The sequence below is a fragment of the Patagioenas fasciata genome, chromosome 3 (genome assembly GCF_037038585.1).
Source record: "Patagioenas fasciata isolate bPatFas1 chromosome 3, bPatFas1.hap1, whole genome shotgun sequence".
In the NCBI taxonomy this organism is placed as follows: domain Eukaryota; kingdom Metazoa; phylum Chordata; class Aves; order Columbiformes; family Columbidae; genus Patagioenas; species Patagioenas fasciata.
The window spans coordinates 83,312,984-83,327,666 of NC_092522.1; the positions used below are offsets into that span (position 1 = coordinate 83,312,984).

Here is a 14,683-nt window from a genome sequence, read left to right on the forward strand (position 1 = left end):
TGTTCGTTTGTTTCGTTCAGTGATCACGTCTGCTGAAGACAAGTAGACACCCCGGGATAATATCGTGTCCCTGCTTCATCGGGGGACGTGACCATCCCTCCCCACTTCCAGCTTCTAGGGCACTTTTGGGCACAACTCCCGCTCCTCTCCCGAAACGCCTTCCCAAAGGGCTCTCGGTGGCCACTGCCCCACTCAGGCACTTGCAGTGCGAAGCGGAAGCGGTTCCAGCCGGGAGATGCTATTTTTCGCCACCCAAGAGGCAAGCCCGGCACCTGGGAGCCGGCCGAGCTGAGCACCACGGCGGCTGCGGGCGGCACCTCTCCGGCCCCGGCCGCGCAGGGCTGCCCCGTACATGGACACCGGGTTGGGGCTGGTTCATGGGCGTCCTGCCAGCGGCCCCCTTCCCGCATCACCTCCCCCCCACCCCAATCCCTTGCAGCCCAATGCAAAAGGGGCAGCCCCCTCCAGCCCCCCGTCGGCAGGGCAGAAATGGCCCGTCCCGCTGGCAGGGCGGCTGGGGAAGTGGGGCCCCCGGCTGAGAGGCGACTTGTGTGTGTGTCCCCCGGCCCCCACGTGGGGCACGACCCGGTCCCGGCGGGGCTGAGCGCGGCCCGGTCGCCCCATGCCGGGATTTGCGCAGGAGGCTGCCCCGGGGGGGAGGAGGAGAGAAGGGAGGGGGGCTGGAAACTTTCTTTCCCTCAGCGAAAGAGCAGAGGAGCGAGGCGAGCAGGAAGGCCGGGCCATTGTCCACAGAGGGTGCATTTTTGTCAGACTGGCGTTGGTTGCTATAGTGAGGAGGGAAGGGGAGAGAGAGAGGAGGGAAAGGGGAAGAAAAAAAACAACCAACCCTAAACCAAACAGAGGAGCACAGTTCGCCTCCCTCCGCTCTCCCGGCTCCAGCCGGCAGCGCTGCCTGTTCCCAACCAAAATAAGAGCGCCCCGCGGGCTGTCCCGGGCGTCCGACGGGGCGAGGAGCCCCGGCGGCCCCGGCCCCGCGGAACAGTCGTACCGGCCGCTCCGCCCCGCACCGCGACCTCCGCCGCGCATCCTCCGCCGGCTGTCCGCGGGGAGCAGCGGGGTCGGCCCGGCGGGGTCCGGGCGCTTCTGGCTGCAGAGCAGCAAACACGTAGCGCTGCGGGATGCCCCGAGTCACACAGCCCAACACCACACCTGATCCAGCGCCTACTCACTTGGTCACGGTGGCTTCGCACCCTGCAGAGTATCCGTGACACTGATCCCGACACGAACTGCGTGGGGTTTTGGGGGTTGTTTGGTGGTGTTTGGTTTTTTTTTTTGGTGCCTAAATAATTTAAAGGAGGGGAGGAAAACACCTTCTTCGAATGCAAATGAACAGCTCTTTAATTTTAAAAGAGACTCTTATTTTGCAGCAGTGTTTTTTGTTGCCTTGCTATTGAACTTTGAAAATAGTGTGGAAGGGGAAGGCAATAATGAAGGGTCTCGAAGGCTTAAGATTTAGTTAAATGAGTGACTCAAGATGGCAAGAAGAAAGTTAGTTACTTAGTTAATCGAGAATTATTCACCTTCTGAGATCGGCACAGCGGTTTGTGCAGATGACAGTGCGAACTTGGGGCGGGGGGTGGCAGGAGGCAGGCAGGGGAGGAGGCAGATTTCACTCGGTTTTTCTTTCCAGGACAAGTTAAATTGCAGTTGAAGGAGAGAGGTCAGTATCTTTTCAAATCAATCTCTCTGTCTGTCTGCCTGTGTCCCCATCTATTCCCTGTAAAGGGAAAAACTCCAACTTTGTTACTCCATCTGTTCTGTATCATCTGCAATCGACAGTTCTTTAGACTGTATGCACTTTTACTCCCGATGAAGTGTAACTGTAAAGATGTACAGTCAGTTATCTGAAATAGGGAAAAAAGGCAAGTCGTCTTTTCCAGTTTTACAGAAGAATTCTTCTCTTCCCATGCAATTGTTAATTTTCTCTCTTTTTATTTTCTTCTCTCTCATTTTCGAATTGTAGTTGACAAGTTTTATTTTAAAACACTTTACAAGCCACCACTTAATGCATTATTCACATTTTTAAAAAATGCTTGAAAGAAATCACGTTAATGAAGAGAACATTTGTAGTAATTTGGTGATAATTATCAGAATCACCCAATATCCGCAAAGGCTTTAACATTACGTGTTGGAAGAAAAGCAAAACACATTATTTTAATAGTCTGATATGCAAACTATGGACCATTCAATTACATGGCTTAATAATGCATACATGATGTGATCTTGTTATTGGGATAGGAAGGGCTGCAGTAATTCACTCCAAAGACCAAGTGTGCTCTTACATCCAGTAAAATCCATTGCCATGGATCAGGGGGCCCTGCCAAACTACATTTAAGAGAATAAAAATTAATGACTGAGAATTTGAGCGTTAAATTAACATTAATTATATGACCTGCCTGCTGGAAAGATTAAATTTCTTACGCCCTAATTAGATAACGTCTCCTCATACATCAAACAATTTCCATTTCCAGATTTCAGGATTAAAATGCAGACTGGGGAGACCAGGCTTGTTCGGTCGCCGGCGCCCGCCGGCCTCACCGAGCGCTCCCGACCCCGTCCCGCTCCCTCCGGCCCCCGGGGCTCACCGGGGGTTGGGAGCGAGGCTGGGAAGCAGCGCCGGGTCAACAGTTTCTTTAACTCGAATTTCTTTCACCAAGCGCCCCGGACGTGGCGGCGAGGGCGGTCGGGGCAGGAGAGCGCGTAGGGTGCGCGGATGCGGAGGAGGATGCGGGACAGCCACGCCCGCCGCCTGGGGCCCCTCTGAGGGGGTGTCCGGGAATCCACGCTGGCCCCGCCGGCCGCCCCGAAGGGCTAAGGATGGAGAGACGGGGCTATCTTCCCTCCGCACGAGTGAAACTAATTTGTATTTAATTGCTTCTCTCAAGAATAAAACCTCGGCGGTTCCCCCACGCAGGTTTCTGCCCGTGGAAGAGATGAAAATTGCTGAGAAACCCCCTCTCCTTCACTCCTCCATCTCCGCGGTCACCCACGCGTAACCCACGGGGCACGGTCACCCCAGGCAGCTGCCTGCTGCTTGTGCTCGCCCGAAGCGTCCCTCCCTACACACACACCGGCGGCGGCCGGGCCGCGGAGCGGACACGGGTGTGAGTGGCGGGGGCCGTGCCACCGGCGGGGCCAAACAGCTCGGTTTCAGAGCGTCGAGTTTCAGGGTTTTAACCTCGACTTCTGCAGGGGAAAAATACATTAAAAAGAAAAAAGGAGAAAAAAGAAAGAGAAGCGGTAGCATGTGCAGGGAGGGGGATATGTGGGAGCGCATCCATGGGCGGAGGGTGAAGAGGGTTGCCGGCCACCGGGGCCACCTCAGGCGGGGACGTCCCCCGTCCTCCCGGCAACATCTCCGGCCTGCGGGGGTGGATGCTGGTGGGTCGCGGACGGTCCTTCTTCGAGTCTACATCTGTGCCATGCCTCCACACGAAAAAAAGGTCTTTGTAAGCCAGGGTTAAACCAAATGTTACTATTCAGAGGCTGTTTTGCGAGAGGAGAAGCACGACAGAGCTGGGGTGGCCTTTGGTGGTCTCATGGTTACAAGTGAAAGTCACGGCAATCCCCTCCACATCTAGAGAAAGCTGTGAAAAAGAGGAATCCTAGCATCATAACATGTTACCTTGTTCTCACTTCATTCCATAGTACAAGATAATTGCTTTTTCAACTCAATTGAAACTCGGTTTCTGTTATTGCGATGTTACTTCTCCTCCACGAGTTTCAGCATTCATTTAAAACATCCATGTCTCATCTATTAGTGTCTCTTGCTCACTTTCTGGACTGGACTGATAACCATTTACATTTAATGCTATGTTAAGTATAATAACAGCTTCCAGAAATGGAGTAGGTGAGGAGGCTGTGGAAGAGATAAGGGGAATTTGTCTTGTTCTTGGGCTTCCTCCCTGAGCTCCAGAAGCATCTCTCCTTCAGGTGTGAAGCCTAACCCATGCAGCCAGACCAATGCTAAAATGAAGTCACTGTTCCCCAGGGAGCTAGTCTTTCTGTTAAGTAACAGGTACTTTTTATTTTAAGTAGCAGCTACCTTTTATTTTAAAGTTGATGGCAATAAAGTGTGGTTGAAAGGAAGCAAGAGCTCTGAGGACAGTGGAAGTTAGCAGCAGGCAAGAAGCCTGTGGACTTGAATAGCATCTCCAGCAACCTATCCACGCTCCAGTAACAACAATCTCCATTCCAAAACAGTTGAAAAACATGTGTAAAGGAAGCAGATCCAGAAACAACACAAAATAATATTGTGGCAAGCAGCAAAAAAACGTAGCAGCCTGTAAAGCTCCCACTGTTTGCTACTTCTTCCAGCTTTACAACAACTGTTTCTATAGAAGGTTACTTTTCCCCCTGGTCAAATAAAGGTCTGTCCCTCGAGCTCCTCACTTGGGCTTTAGTGGCAGAAATGAAAGGGGCTGAAAAATGTGTTGAAGAGGGCAGAAGTGGGTTATGTTGGGAAGTTGTGGTCTTCAACTAAGATGTAACCTGCCCTCATCTGGTTACCCAGTCATCACACTGGGAGTGTAACAGTCTATTTGTCAAGATCATCTAATAATCGGTGTACTAGTTTTATATTGAAAACAGGCTACAGTTAATGTAGCCGTTTATTCCCTGAAAATGCAGACATGGAAGTGGTGGGATGTCCCTTTCTCTTTGCTATGATGAGTGATAGCTCAAAGTTTGTTTTTAAAGATTTGCAATCCACCAGATTTTTTCACCTCCCCCCCCCCATTCAGTGGTTTGAAACAAGCTAAATCAGTCTCCTGTTTTGAGAGCAGGACAGGCAGAGACCTTGGTGTGAGCAGTACTACAGGTGACATGATGGTTGCACTTCTGCAGCTGTGCTTGACTGTTGGGGGATGCCAACACCAGTTAGAACAGCAGAGATTTCTCTGCTGCTCCCACACATAGCCTGTGAAAGGCAATCAGTCTTTTAGGGAACAGCTCAAATAATTCATGTACCATAATAATTGTATATTCCCACTAAAGTGACACTGAACAGTCGATTCTTCAAGAAGAAAGATTTGCCCATCACCCCAGACAATCGCTACATATATTTAAACATCCCTAAACCCCCATGATGTTATGTAAGCATGGACAAACCAGTGATGGTTTCCTGAACCTAGAGCATCCCGACTGAAATTGAAGGTGCTCTGCATGTGAGTTGAGTGGCAGAAATGAGCCTGGGTCCCTCTCCTTTGCCTACTAGACCCTTCACATCTTGAGGACTGGGCTGTACAATCCACCCCCTCCACACTCTGTTGTCTGCTGAGCTAACATATGGTTGGTGTTTCCTCAGCAGGGAGCCCCCAGCTGAGATTGCACCTGTGGTATAGTCAGCAGTAACATGACTAAAGAGAGTTAACCTACTTATGCACACTGAGAGAGGTGAGTTTACCCAGTTTTATTTACTGCTACACCACTAGGCTGAGCTTCAGCATAAATTGGTTCAAGGTGCCTTGTTTCAGCAGTTGTACAGAGAACTGGCTTCTTAGTTATTCTGTAACTCAAAGGTGTGCAAAATCGCTGCCTAACTGGGAATAAAATTATCATAAGCACAATTATGCCAGTGCTGAAAGGACAAGGTCAGAAGAGAGAATCCAAAATGTCAACAAGACTAGTTCATGATGGATTGTTCCAGACAAAGCTGTCTGATGTTATACATCACAAAAAGTTAAAAGATGATGTAATTTATGTTAGACTCATTGTCAATTCACACCAGAACCTGAGGAACAGCAAAATCAGTTGTAGTACTTTTGGCCATATGGCACGTTTTGGGATGTGTGGTGAGGGTGGTTGGCAATACACAATTTTTTTCTTCGGTGTGTCAGTAAAGCATTCTCTGAGCTGACAGTAGCTTTTGCATTTGGCACCGGTAATCCTGGGAGACCCTGTGTCAGTCTGCTTTGCTTGCCATGGCTCCCTGTCAACTCACTCTCCTTTTGAAAGAGAAGATCTTTATGCAGCCAAAAGAGTCTCTGAGTTAGTCCTTCACTCCAGAGTTTTGGCATTGTTGGTTCAAATCTCTTGGGCTGGTGCATCACACTTCGGCTGGACTACTCAAGGACAATTCAGTGGCTTCAGTGTCTTCTACCAGCCCTCAAACGTTTCTTATAGGGCTTCTTGTACTTCTCCCCTATCATTTTCTTTCTTCCTTTTTCTTACAGCCATCTACTTACACTAAACCAACATATTTATCCAGTAAACATCCAGAAAAATCTGCTCAATATTCAGTGTTCATACACTATTTTGAAGTGGTCCATATTCACGACTGCTGAAAAAATTTAAAAATCTGCATGCTTGAATTTTATGGGTAAGAGATGAAGACCTTACTCCTTAATGTGCCTCCTATCTGAACCCATTCTGGTCATTACAGGTGGGAATGGGAGGGCTGCCTCTTGTTATAGATGCTCGATACTTTCATTTAAAAAACTGTGGTTATAGTGTTGTATCAACAAGGTTAAATTTTTCCGTTGTCACTCAGTGTTTCAGTAATGAGAGCAAAGATCTGTGTTTCCAGACCACAGAGAAAAGCCATTATGCCATTGTGGTCTACTTAAAAACAGCTTGTAAAAAAACCCAACCAACCAGGTTGTATGTATGCAGTAAAGCAGCAACAGCATCTTTGAAGGTTCTCTCCTCCTTAGAAAACCTTAATTTGCCCAGCCCATGCATGAATGCACCATCCACAAGCAGTAACTGAGTGCAACGCTGCTGGAGATGCACCCAGCCTGCATCTTCCCCTCCTGGCTGCCCTGCACTGCTTCCTGAGAGACTCATTACTGTCAGTCACCGGGGCCAGGCAGCAAAGCTCCCTGGCATGGAAATGGAGGGGAAGGAATGGGGTGATAAGGGAAAGAGAAGAGAAAATGGAGACACAAACTCAGGTGCACCTCTGGAAGTTGGAAAGGGGGAGAGAAACTATGACTTGGATTTCAGATTAGGAGTGAGAGCTGAAAATGAGAAATATGGGGTAGGAATGATTTGGCAAAGAAACTAGAGCTGGGTGAAGAAGGAACCTGGATCTGAGGATTGGAAGGAGGATCCTGCTGTCTGAAAGACAAAAGAAAAGCTTACTGAGGGTGCTTTGAGTAGGCAAGAAGCTGTGTGGAGAGCTGGAGTGCCTAGGATTGGGTGGGTAAAAGAGTCTTGGACTTCTTGAGCCATGCAGATAGGACTGGGGCATGGTATGAAAGCAGGCACAGGCAGAATTTTCATCTATGGTGGAGCAAAGAGTAAAGTCCAGGAAGCAGGGAATGGATTGAGAGGGAAGAAGTGGAAGAAGTACCATGGAAGAGTCAGCTCTTCCAGACCTAGCTCAGGTCTTTCAGCACGATGTTCTATGTCCTGCAGACATGCTGAGAGTGGAAATTGGGGCCATTTGGAAATTACACAACTTCAAATTGTAAGTGCATTGTCTGTGCAATGAATGGAAATGGAATGGTCTCTCTTTTCTGGAAAGGTAACTTTCCAGAACCTCGCATTGGACCGTATTTATTGTTTTAAGTTAGGCTGCAAAACACAAGACCACAGATAGGGCTTTTTGATTTAAGTGTAACTTGCTATTATGTCCATAAAGAAAAAGGCACATGCTACACATATATAGATATATTTATTTCTTCATTCAGACATGCAAAAATGGTAGTTGCATACTAGATGTTAGATGTGGTGTGGCAAAACATACTAGTCAAATTGCTTAGGATAGCCACAGACCCTTTTCCCCTCCCTCGTGTTTGCTGACGGTACAGAAAAGAGCCTAGAAATGCAGTTTAGGCCAGATACCCAGGAGAGGCCTGAAGCTCAGTGTTGCAATGCCTAATTTTCAGATACTCTGCTTTCCAAGGGAATCCTCAGCCTGGAACTGGACTCCAGGTTATTGTAATTGCAATCCTGGTAAGTGGGCACCTGGGGAGAGGCATGTAGGCTGGCCTCAACCTGCTGATAGAAAATGGTAAGCAGAGGAAGTTGCACTTCTCTTATCAAGAGTTGTTTTCTTCTCTTCCCTGGGTAGTTTTGGAGAGAAGGAGGCAGGCAGAGAGGGTGACGATCGTGTCACCTAACTTCAGATGTCTGCAACTCAGAGGCCATTTGCAGTCATTGGGAGGCACAGTTCATCTGCTGTGTTCAAGTGTCTGCTCTGGGATGTAATGCAGTGCCTGGGGTAAGTAACTCAGATATAGCTGACTACACTGTGGATGCTGAAGTCAAGCAAAAATAATGTGACACCCTAGTTAAAAAGCTAGGCATTTCCAGTGATAAATAACAAGCTTTGAGGATGTAAATTCTGAATATGGTCATCTCCAGGGACATTTCAGTGCTCAGCAATGTGTATCTAAAAAGTTGTGGTGGTGTAGTTTTCCTTCATATCTGGTTCTGTTGACATAAAAGATCAGAGCTCCTATTTGTGTTTTCATTGTGTTTCTGCATTTGCATTGTGGTTGGTAAGCAGCTCTAGGCTGCTCTTTCAAAAACCTTGATGGAGAAAGTGAGTTCAGTTATTTTTGAATAATATTTTTGAATTCAAGCACCAGAACAGAGTAGCAGTTTCCTGTGGGTCCGTCTTTGGTGAGGTAGGAGGAAACTGCCTCTCTTGCTATTAACTTATTTGAATGGGATGTTGCAAAATGTCTACTGAAAGGCAATTTTCACATGATGTGGATAGTTAAAGTGGATTTTGATGAGACATAAATGAAGGAATATGTATGCATATACATAGGAATATGTCTTTCCCACACCTGAGATATTTTACACTATTAGTTATGGGTGAGATGTATTTTCTGCTTGACACTGCTGTCACTTCAGAACATTTTTGGGCAATGGGTCTGCGAGGCATAAGGATAAAAAAAAGTGCCTTTTACAGCTAAATTAAGTGTTGGCATCTCTCACAAGACTTTATCACAATTTTTTTTTTTTCTCCTTAAATCTCCTATTCCTGGATTTATGTAATTAAATGACAATTTCAGCTCTTGTGAAAAGTAAAAAATATGGTTTCTATACATCATGATTCTAAAGGGATGCTTTAAAAAATGATTTGAAGGTACCCCGAGTGTGCAGCAACCAACAGAGAAATAAAATGAAAACCACATTTATTATTAGGAAAAATCTTGAAACTTTTAACCATACTTGTCATTTTTAAAGTTGACTTATGATTTAGATTAGACATTAAGAACAGCTTTCTAACTTTCAGTTGGAAAGCACAAGAATAGATTGCCTACAGCGGCAGTGGGAGGATTTTGAAAATAGATTGGACAAATGTCTGTGGGGAATGGTTCAGCTACAGTCAACCCAGCCCAGCGTAAAAGGATACACAAGTGACCTCTAATTCTTCTTAGCTGCATCAGGTTAAGCTCTCCAAAAGCTGGCAGTGGTCCCCCTCTGCCCTCACCAGTGGCTGGGTTATACTGAGGATCTGCAGTTGGCAGGGGAAGACGGACAGGCTGCCATCCTTCCTGGGATACATGCAGCTGCTGGGAACACCAGAACTGACGGTAGGGCTGTCATGGTTGGGATTCACCCCCCGCCCCGCCTGACCTTTCTGCTTGACTTCTCTAAGCATATTTTTGGTTATAAGCAGTTCCTCTGGGCAGCCAGGAGCGAGGTAGGGAGTCACCTTCTCTGCAAATGTTATACATGAATAAACACCTTCCTAGGCTTACTTAACCCAAGTCTGCTGTGTGTCTGTTTCCCTGTTGACACACCATTAGCATCTGAAGCATCTATATTTCCTGAATCGCAACAGAGATAACTTATCATTCCAGCTGCTTATCTCAGACCTGCCCTGCGGATCTAGTGGAAGGATTTCCCCTTTAGCACATAACAACAGGTGCCTGATACTCACTTTGAAATGTTCCCGTTTTTTAAAAAAGAAGATTTGGGATTCTTGCCCTGTACATTTTGCATCTCTCTTTCCATTTCTATGCCCATATAGCTCAGTTTATTATTATCAGACTGCTGGCCCATATCTTGCTGCCAGTGATATCAATTCCATACCATATATACCTTGGGAATTTTTGGATGCAATAGGAGCTTTGCAGTTGCCAAAGTCAGTGTGCCATTTAAAAAATGGGCTGGGAAGGGGTTAGGCACATATTCAGGAAACTCTTCTGTAAGCTTCAAGAATATCAAACATCCATCTAATTGTCTTTGCTTTCTTAACAACTCCTCTGGATATCAAGTCGGCATATGTTATGCATAGGCTGACTTTCTGGGAAAATAGCTAGCAGAGGAAAAAGTGTCCTTAGCAGCTGGTGTGATGGTGCTGGAGAGCAGGAGGGTGGGACTGGAGAGGAGCATACCCAGGAGACATCCCTTTGTGGTCCCTTTTCCAGCAAGCATGACTCTACTCCCCCAGGAAGCCAGCTACAACATTGCTGGAAGCAGCTCATCTGGTGAGATCCTCAGTGTCCTTTCTTGCAAACATAGAATCACGGGATCATTTTGGTTAGAAGAGACCCTCAAGATCACTGATCATCATGGCAGACAGGAGTGTGCTTCTTGTCCCAGCTGCAGCCTGGAGCCACCAGTGAGCCCCTGGTATGCTCAGAGCTGCACTTAGGTGTGCTTGCTGCTGTACGCATCTCCACAGAACCTGGGCCCAAAAAGATGTGACTCCTCTCATGTAAGCTGGTGTCTCAGCCTTGACATCCTTGTTTATGTGCACTCCTACAGACTTCACGGGGAATTGTTAGGGGAGCTGCCTGTTTGCAAATGTTACAACTTTTTAATCGTAGCTCTAGGCAAGAAAATAGACATGCTGTAAGGTAGGAAAAAGATCAGGTCAAGAAGCTGAACTCTATTCTTGCTCTTCTGAGTACTGCTACACCTGAATCATGTGCTTTGTCATGCCATGGAATCTTATCCGAAGTGGTGGAACAGAGCGCATGACTAACCATGGAGTCAAGATTCATTGGCTGGAATTTTATTGTCAGAGATACAAGGAGTGTGATAGACACATTGGTGCTGTCACCTATAGATGCATTCCTTTGCGCTTTCATCATAAGATGCTGCTTCCTCTTGCTTATATAGTTTTGCCATCTGTCTTGATTTGAGTGTTTCAATGCTTGATGTTTTCATCCAGATCAAGATCCGGGAGACAAGTGAAAATATAAGCAGCCCATCTTTCATTTCAAACAAAAAGCTTCTCAAGTTTGCAAAGTTTGTAAGGGAAGTATTGCAAATGCAATGAGAAAGCCAAACCACCTCAACTACAGGTGCCTGCTTTTACTGCTATTTGAAAAAAATTACAGTTTTACAGCTAATCTGCGACGTTTTTTGTGCATGGCCTGATTTGTAGTTTCTTAATGCTTGGGACTGGCAGTATTGTTTACAGTTTTGCCAAACTTTTAACAATGAAAGAGCTTTTTTTCATGCTAGCCTCTGACTCACAGCAAACTATCCTGGAAGCAGTCAGTTTCGTGATTCATTCATTTCAGTGAATGAAATGAGGGGAAAATTATATATTTGAATATCCTAAAAAATTACTACAATTATTTCATTAGGCAGATCTAGCACAGCAGCATGCTTTGGTACAGAAATTTAAAATCATGTAGGGCAAGGAAGTGCCTTTAACCAAACTCTAATATTTCTGAAAAGGTCAGTTTACAGAAGCTTTTTTAGTCTTGTCCAGGCACAGTCCTTGCAGGTTCCATATGCATTTAACATGCTTCAACTTTTTCCCAGACTCAGTCAGGACCAGATCATGGATGGAGAAGGAGATCACAAGTGAGTGGGTTGAAGGAAGATTTCCCTGCAACCCCTCTTCATGATTACTTTATCTTTCTGTAATTTCTGGGTAGGGGAACTGCCAGTAAAGGTTGATCTCTTTTGATCTCAGGTGTTTCATCTTACTAGCAGATGTGTGGAAAGATGGAAAGAGGAGGGGTGCTCAGACAAGAGAAAAGAGGAGAAAGGGGAAAGCAGAGCAGGAATGGTGTGAGATTGAGAGGATGAGGGAAGCACCAGGGCCCAAAGTAGGACAGAATATGAGGTTGAAAGGGAATAGAGGGAGAGAGGCCAAAGGGCTTGTAGCTCCCTAGGGGACTCAGGGCAGGATCCAAGAGTGCCACCTCTCAGCATTTCTGCTCTGGCTTGCAAGTCACAGTGGACGCACTAGCCTTGCACACGCTCTCATATGTCTCTGCTGAGCATCACATTAAAGACATCAGCCTGTTATTGCCATTATTTCAAGGAAGGAATAGTGCCTCAGAGCTAGTTGTGAGTGGAGGACTAATTCTTCTACCCAGTGATACATTTATTTTAAAACAAGTAATAAAGTTTTCCTCCTCCTGAATTCCATCTGTCTGAGGGGTATGAAGGTTGAATAATTGAGCCTTCAAAAGTTACAGCATGCCAGAATTGTTTCTCCCCTTGTGTATCTAAATTAAAATGTACTTGTGTGATCACATGTCTGGCCCCAGTTGAGTAAGACTGGACATCCAAAGTTCAGTGATTCCTTATGAAAAGTTTGATTGAATGATCAAATGCCTTTTTAAAAGGTTTTAATTGCATATGACAATGATAGATAATAACCATGCATTGTGTGTGCATTATGTCAATCCCAAAGCCTCCCTCATAATGTGGGTGGAAGTCTTTACTCATCATTGAGAATTAGCCCTCACCAGAATAGGAAATCTGACCTGTTATTTGCTGGAGCACAAGCTCCTTACACTCAGTCTTCTGTTTGGAAGTGAAAGAAACCATCACCTTTTTATTTTGTTGAGGAGAATAGAGAACAGCATTGTGCAGTGCAACGTTGAGTTATCCTCACCAGGTGCCCCAAAACTTCTCAGTGTAGATGAGCCACAGACATCAGTTAATGTTATATCGCTCCCTGTCATGGTGGCTGGTGCTCAGCCTGACCTTCATGGCCCTCTGAGACATGAGGTTGCTCGAAGAGCCTGCAGAAGTTTCCAATTGCCCAACTTGTCTGTGCTAACAGGCACAGGGCAGCTGCAGCAGCTTTGTAGCCAGAGCCCCAGTTTGATGGCTTTTTTTCCTCCTCCTTCTCAATTGCTTTTCAATCAAGCTCCAAAATGACAATATGGGGTGGGTACAGTGAGCATAACTCTTGGGAACAGAGGTTTATTATTTTTTTTGCCTTACATGCTTCATAATTTTCAGTGAGGGCACAGCAAAGGCAGAAGTCTTGGTTGCACACAGAATATTCAACAGACTGTTCTGGATCTACTAATTCTTAAGTAGAGAAGAGCCGTCGCTGCACTGAGGAAAATTAGGTTTGTCAGTTCATTCACATTTAAAAAATAATCTTATGAATCTGCATTCTCTCCATCCTATCTATATAGCTCCTCTATCTCCATCTTTGCACAGCATAAGCCCCAGGTTACTTGGGCTCCTGCAGTACATGCAGAACACACAGCAATCTGCTCAATTTTAATGAAGGGCATTTCCAAAATTAATTACCTAGAAACAAATATTAAATGACTGTTCTGTATAACACAGGAAGAAGAATTATTGAGGAGGAATGAAGGCTGTTATGAATGTCGCCATTGTAATCTGGTGTGCAGCCCCCACGTCCTCCCCTGTCCCCCCCGCCCCAATGGAAATGTAATCGCAGCAAATGCTACTCTTCTCTCAAGGTTCAGATATACACTGAATTTCCAGCAGGTGGGCAATACCAGTGATCAGATGTGCCCTGAATGAAGCACACCTGTAAGTTTTATTTTATTTTATTTTATTTTATTTTATTTTATTTTATTTTATTTTATTTTATTTTATTTTATTTTATTTTATTTTATTTTATTTTATTTTATTTTATTTTATTTTATTTTATTTTATTTTATCTTATTTTATTTTATTTTTTTCTGAATTGAGACCTCCAGTTGTGTTGTACTGAGGCTGACAGTTCCTTCGATCAGCTCTGGATGTGGCTGCAGGACCCAGACCTCCCCAGCTCTCTGGCCTTGCACTCCCTTGCAGAACCACTGCCTGAGTCCAATTGCTCTTGCGTTTGAAGAGCTCTTGTTCCTCCCCTGTAATTCCTCAGCATGCTGTTTAGGATTCGAAGCTATAAAAAGCTAAATAGTAAGTTAGTGTTAAATATAACATTTTAACTGTTTCCAGTGTTTTCTTTTCTTTTAGTAAAAAGAAACTCTCAAAAAATAAAACCCAGTTCACTTTAAAATGCTTATGCAAGCAAAACAAGCTTATTGTCTCTTACCTTGGTGTTTTAGATACCATTTAGGGTGGCGATTATACGTGTAAATCTAGGAAAAAAAAAACCAAACAAACAAGGAAATAAATAATTGACAAGAAAAGAAAAATTGAAAGCTGTATGCTGACAGGTAGAGATTGGCTTAGACAAAAAGGATTATATTCCCAAATCTAATACGAAGATGGGTTATATCTAGCCCTTGCCAAAATTAAAAAAAGGAAATCTGATCAGCATGGTAGGCAACGATTTTTGACCAAAAGACTTATGGAATAAAGTGCCATTTGCATCCTTTTTCTCCTCTGCAGTCTCAAAGCAGTAATTAATAGTAGAATAGAAAAGAAGTGGTGGTGAAATACCTCATTTTTAAACTTTTTACATTAAACTCTTTTCAAAAGGAATAGAATAAGAAACTGAAGGGAAACAATTCTGTTTAATATATAAAAAGCATATATAATGAGCTTTAAGATTTATGTTTTTATGTATATG

The 14,683-nt window shown here is 45.0% G+C and overlaps 1 long non-coding RNA gene across 1 annotated transcript in view; it reads left to right on the plus strand.

Annotated features, from left to right (window-relative positions):
- Window positions 1-1,342: 1,342 nt before the first annotated feature.
- Window positions 1,343-14,683, plus strand: part of LOC139827609 (uncharacterized) — a 28,097-nt gene continuing 14,756 nt past the window's right edge. Inside the window, exon 1 of the long non-coding RNA XR_011738438.1 lies at window positions 1,343-1,681. This is a non-coding gene — a long non-coding RNA (uncharacterized lncRNA). The remainder of the gene's footprint in view (window positions 1,682-14,683) is intronic.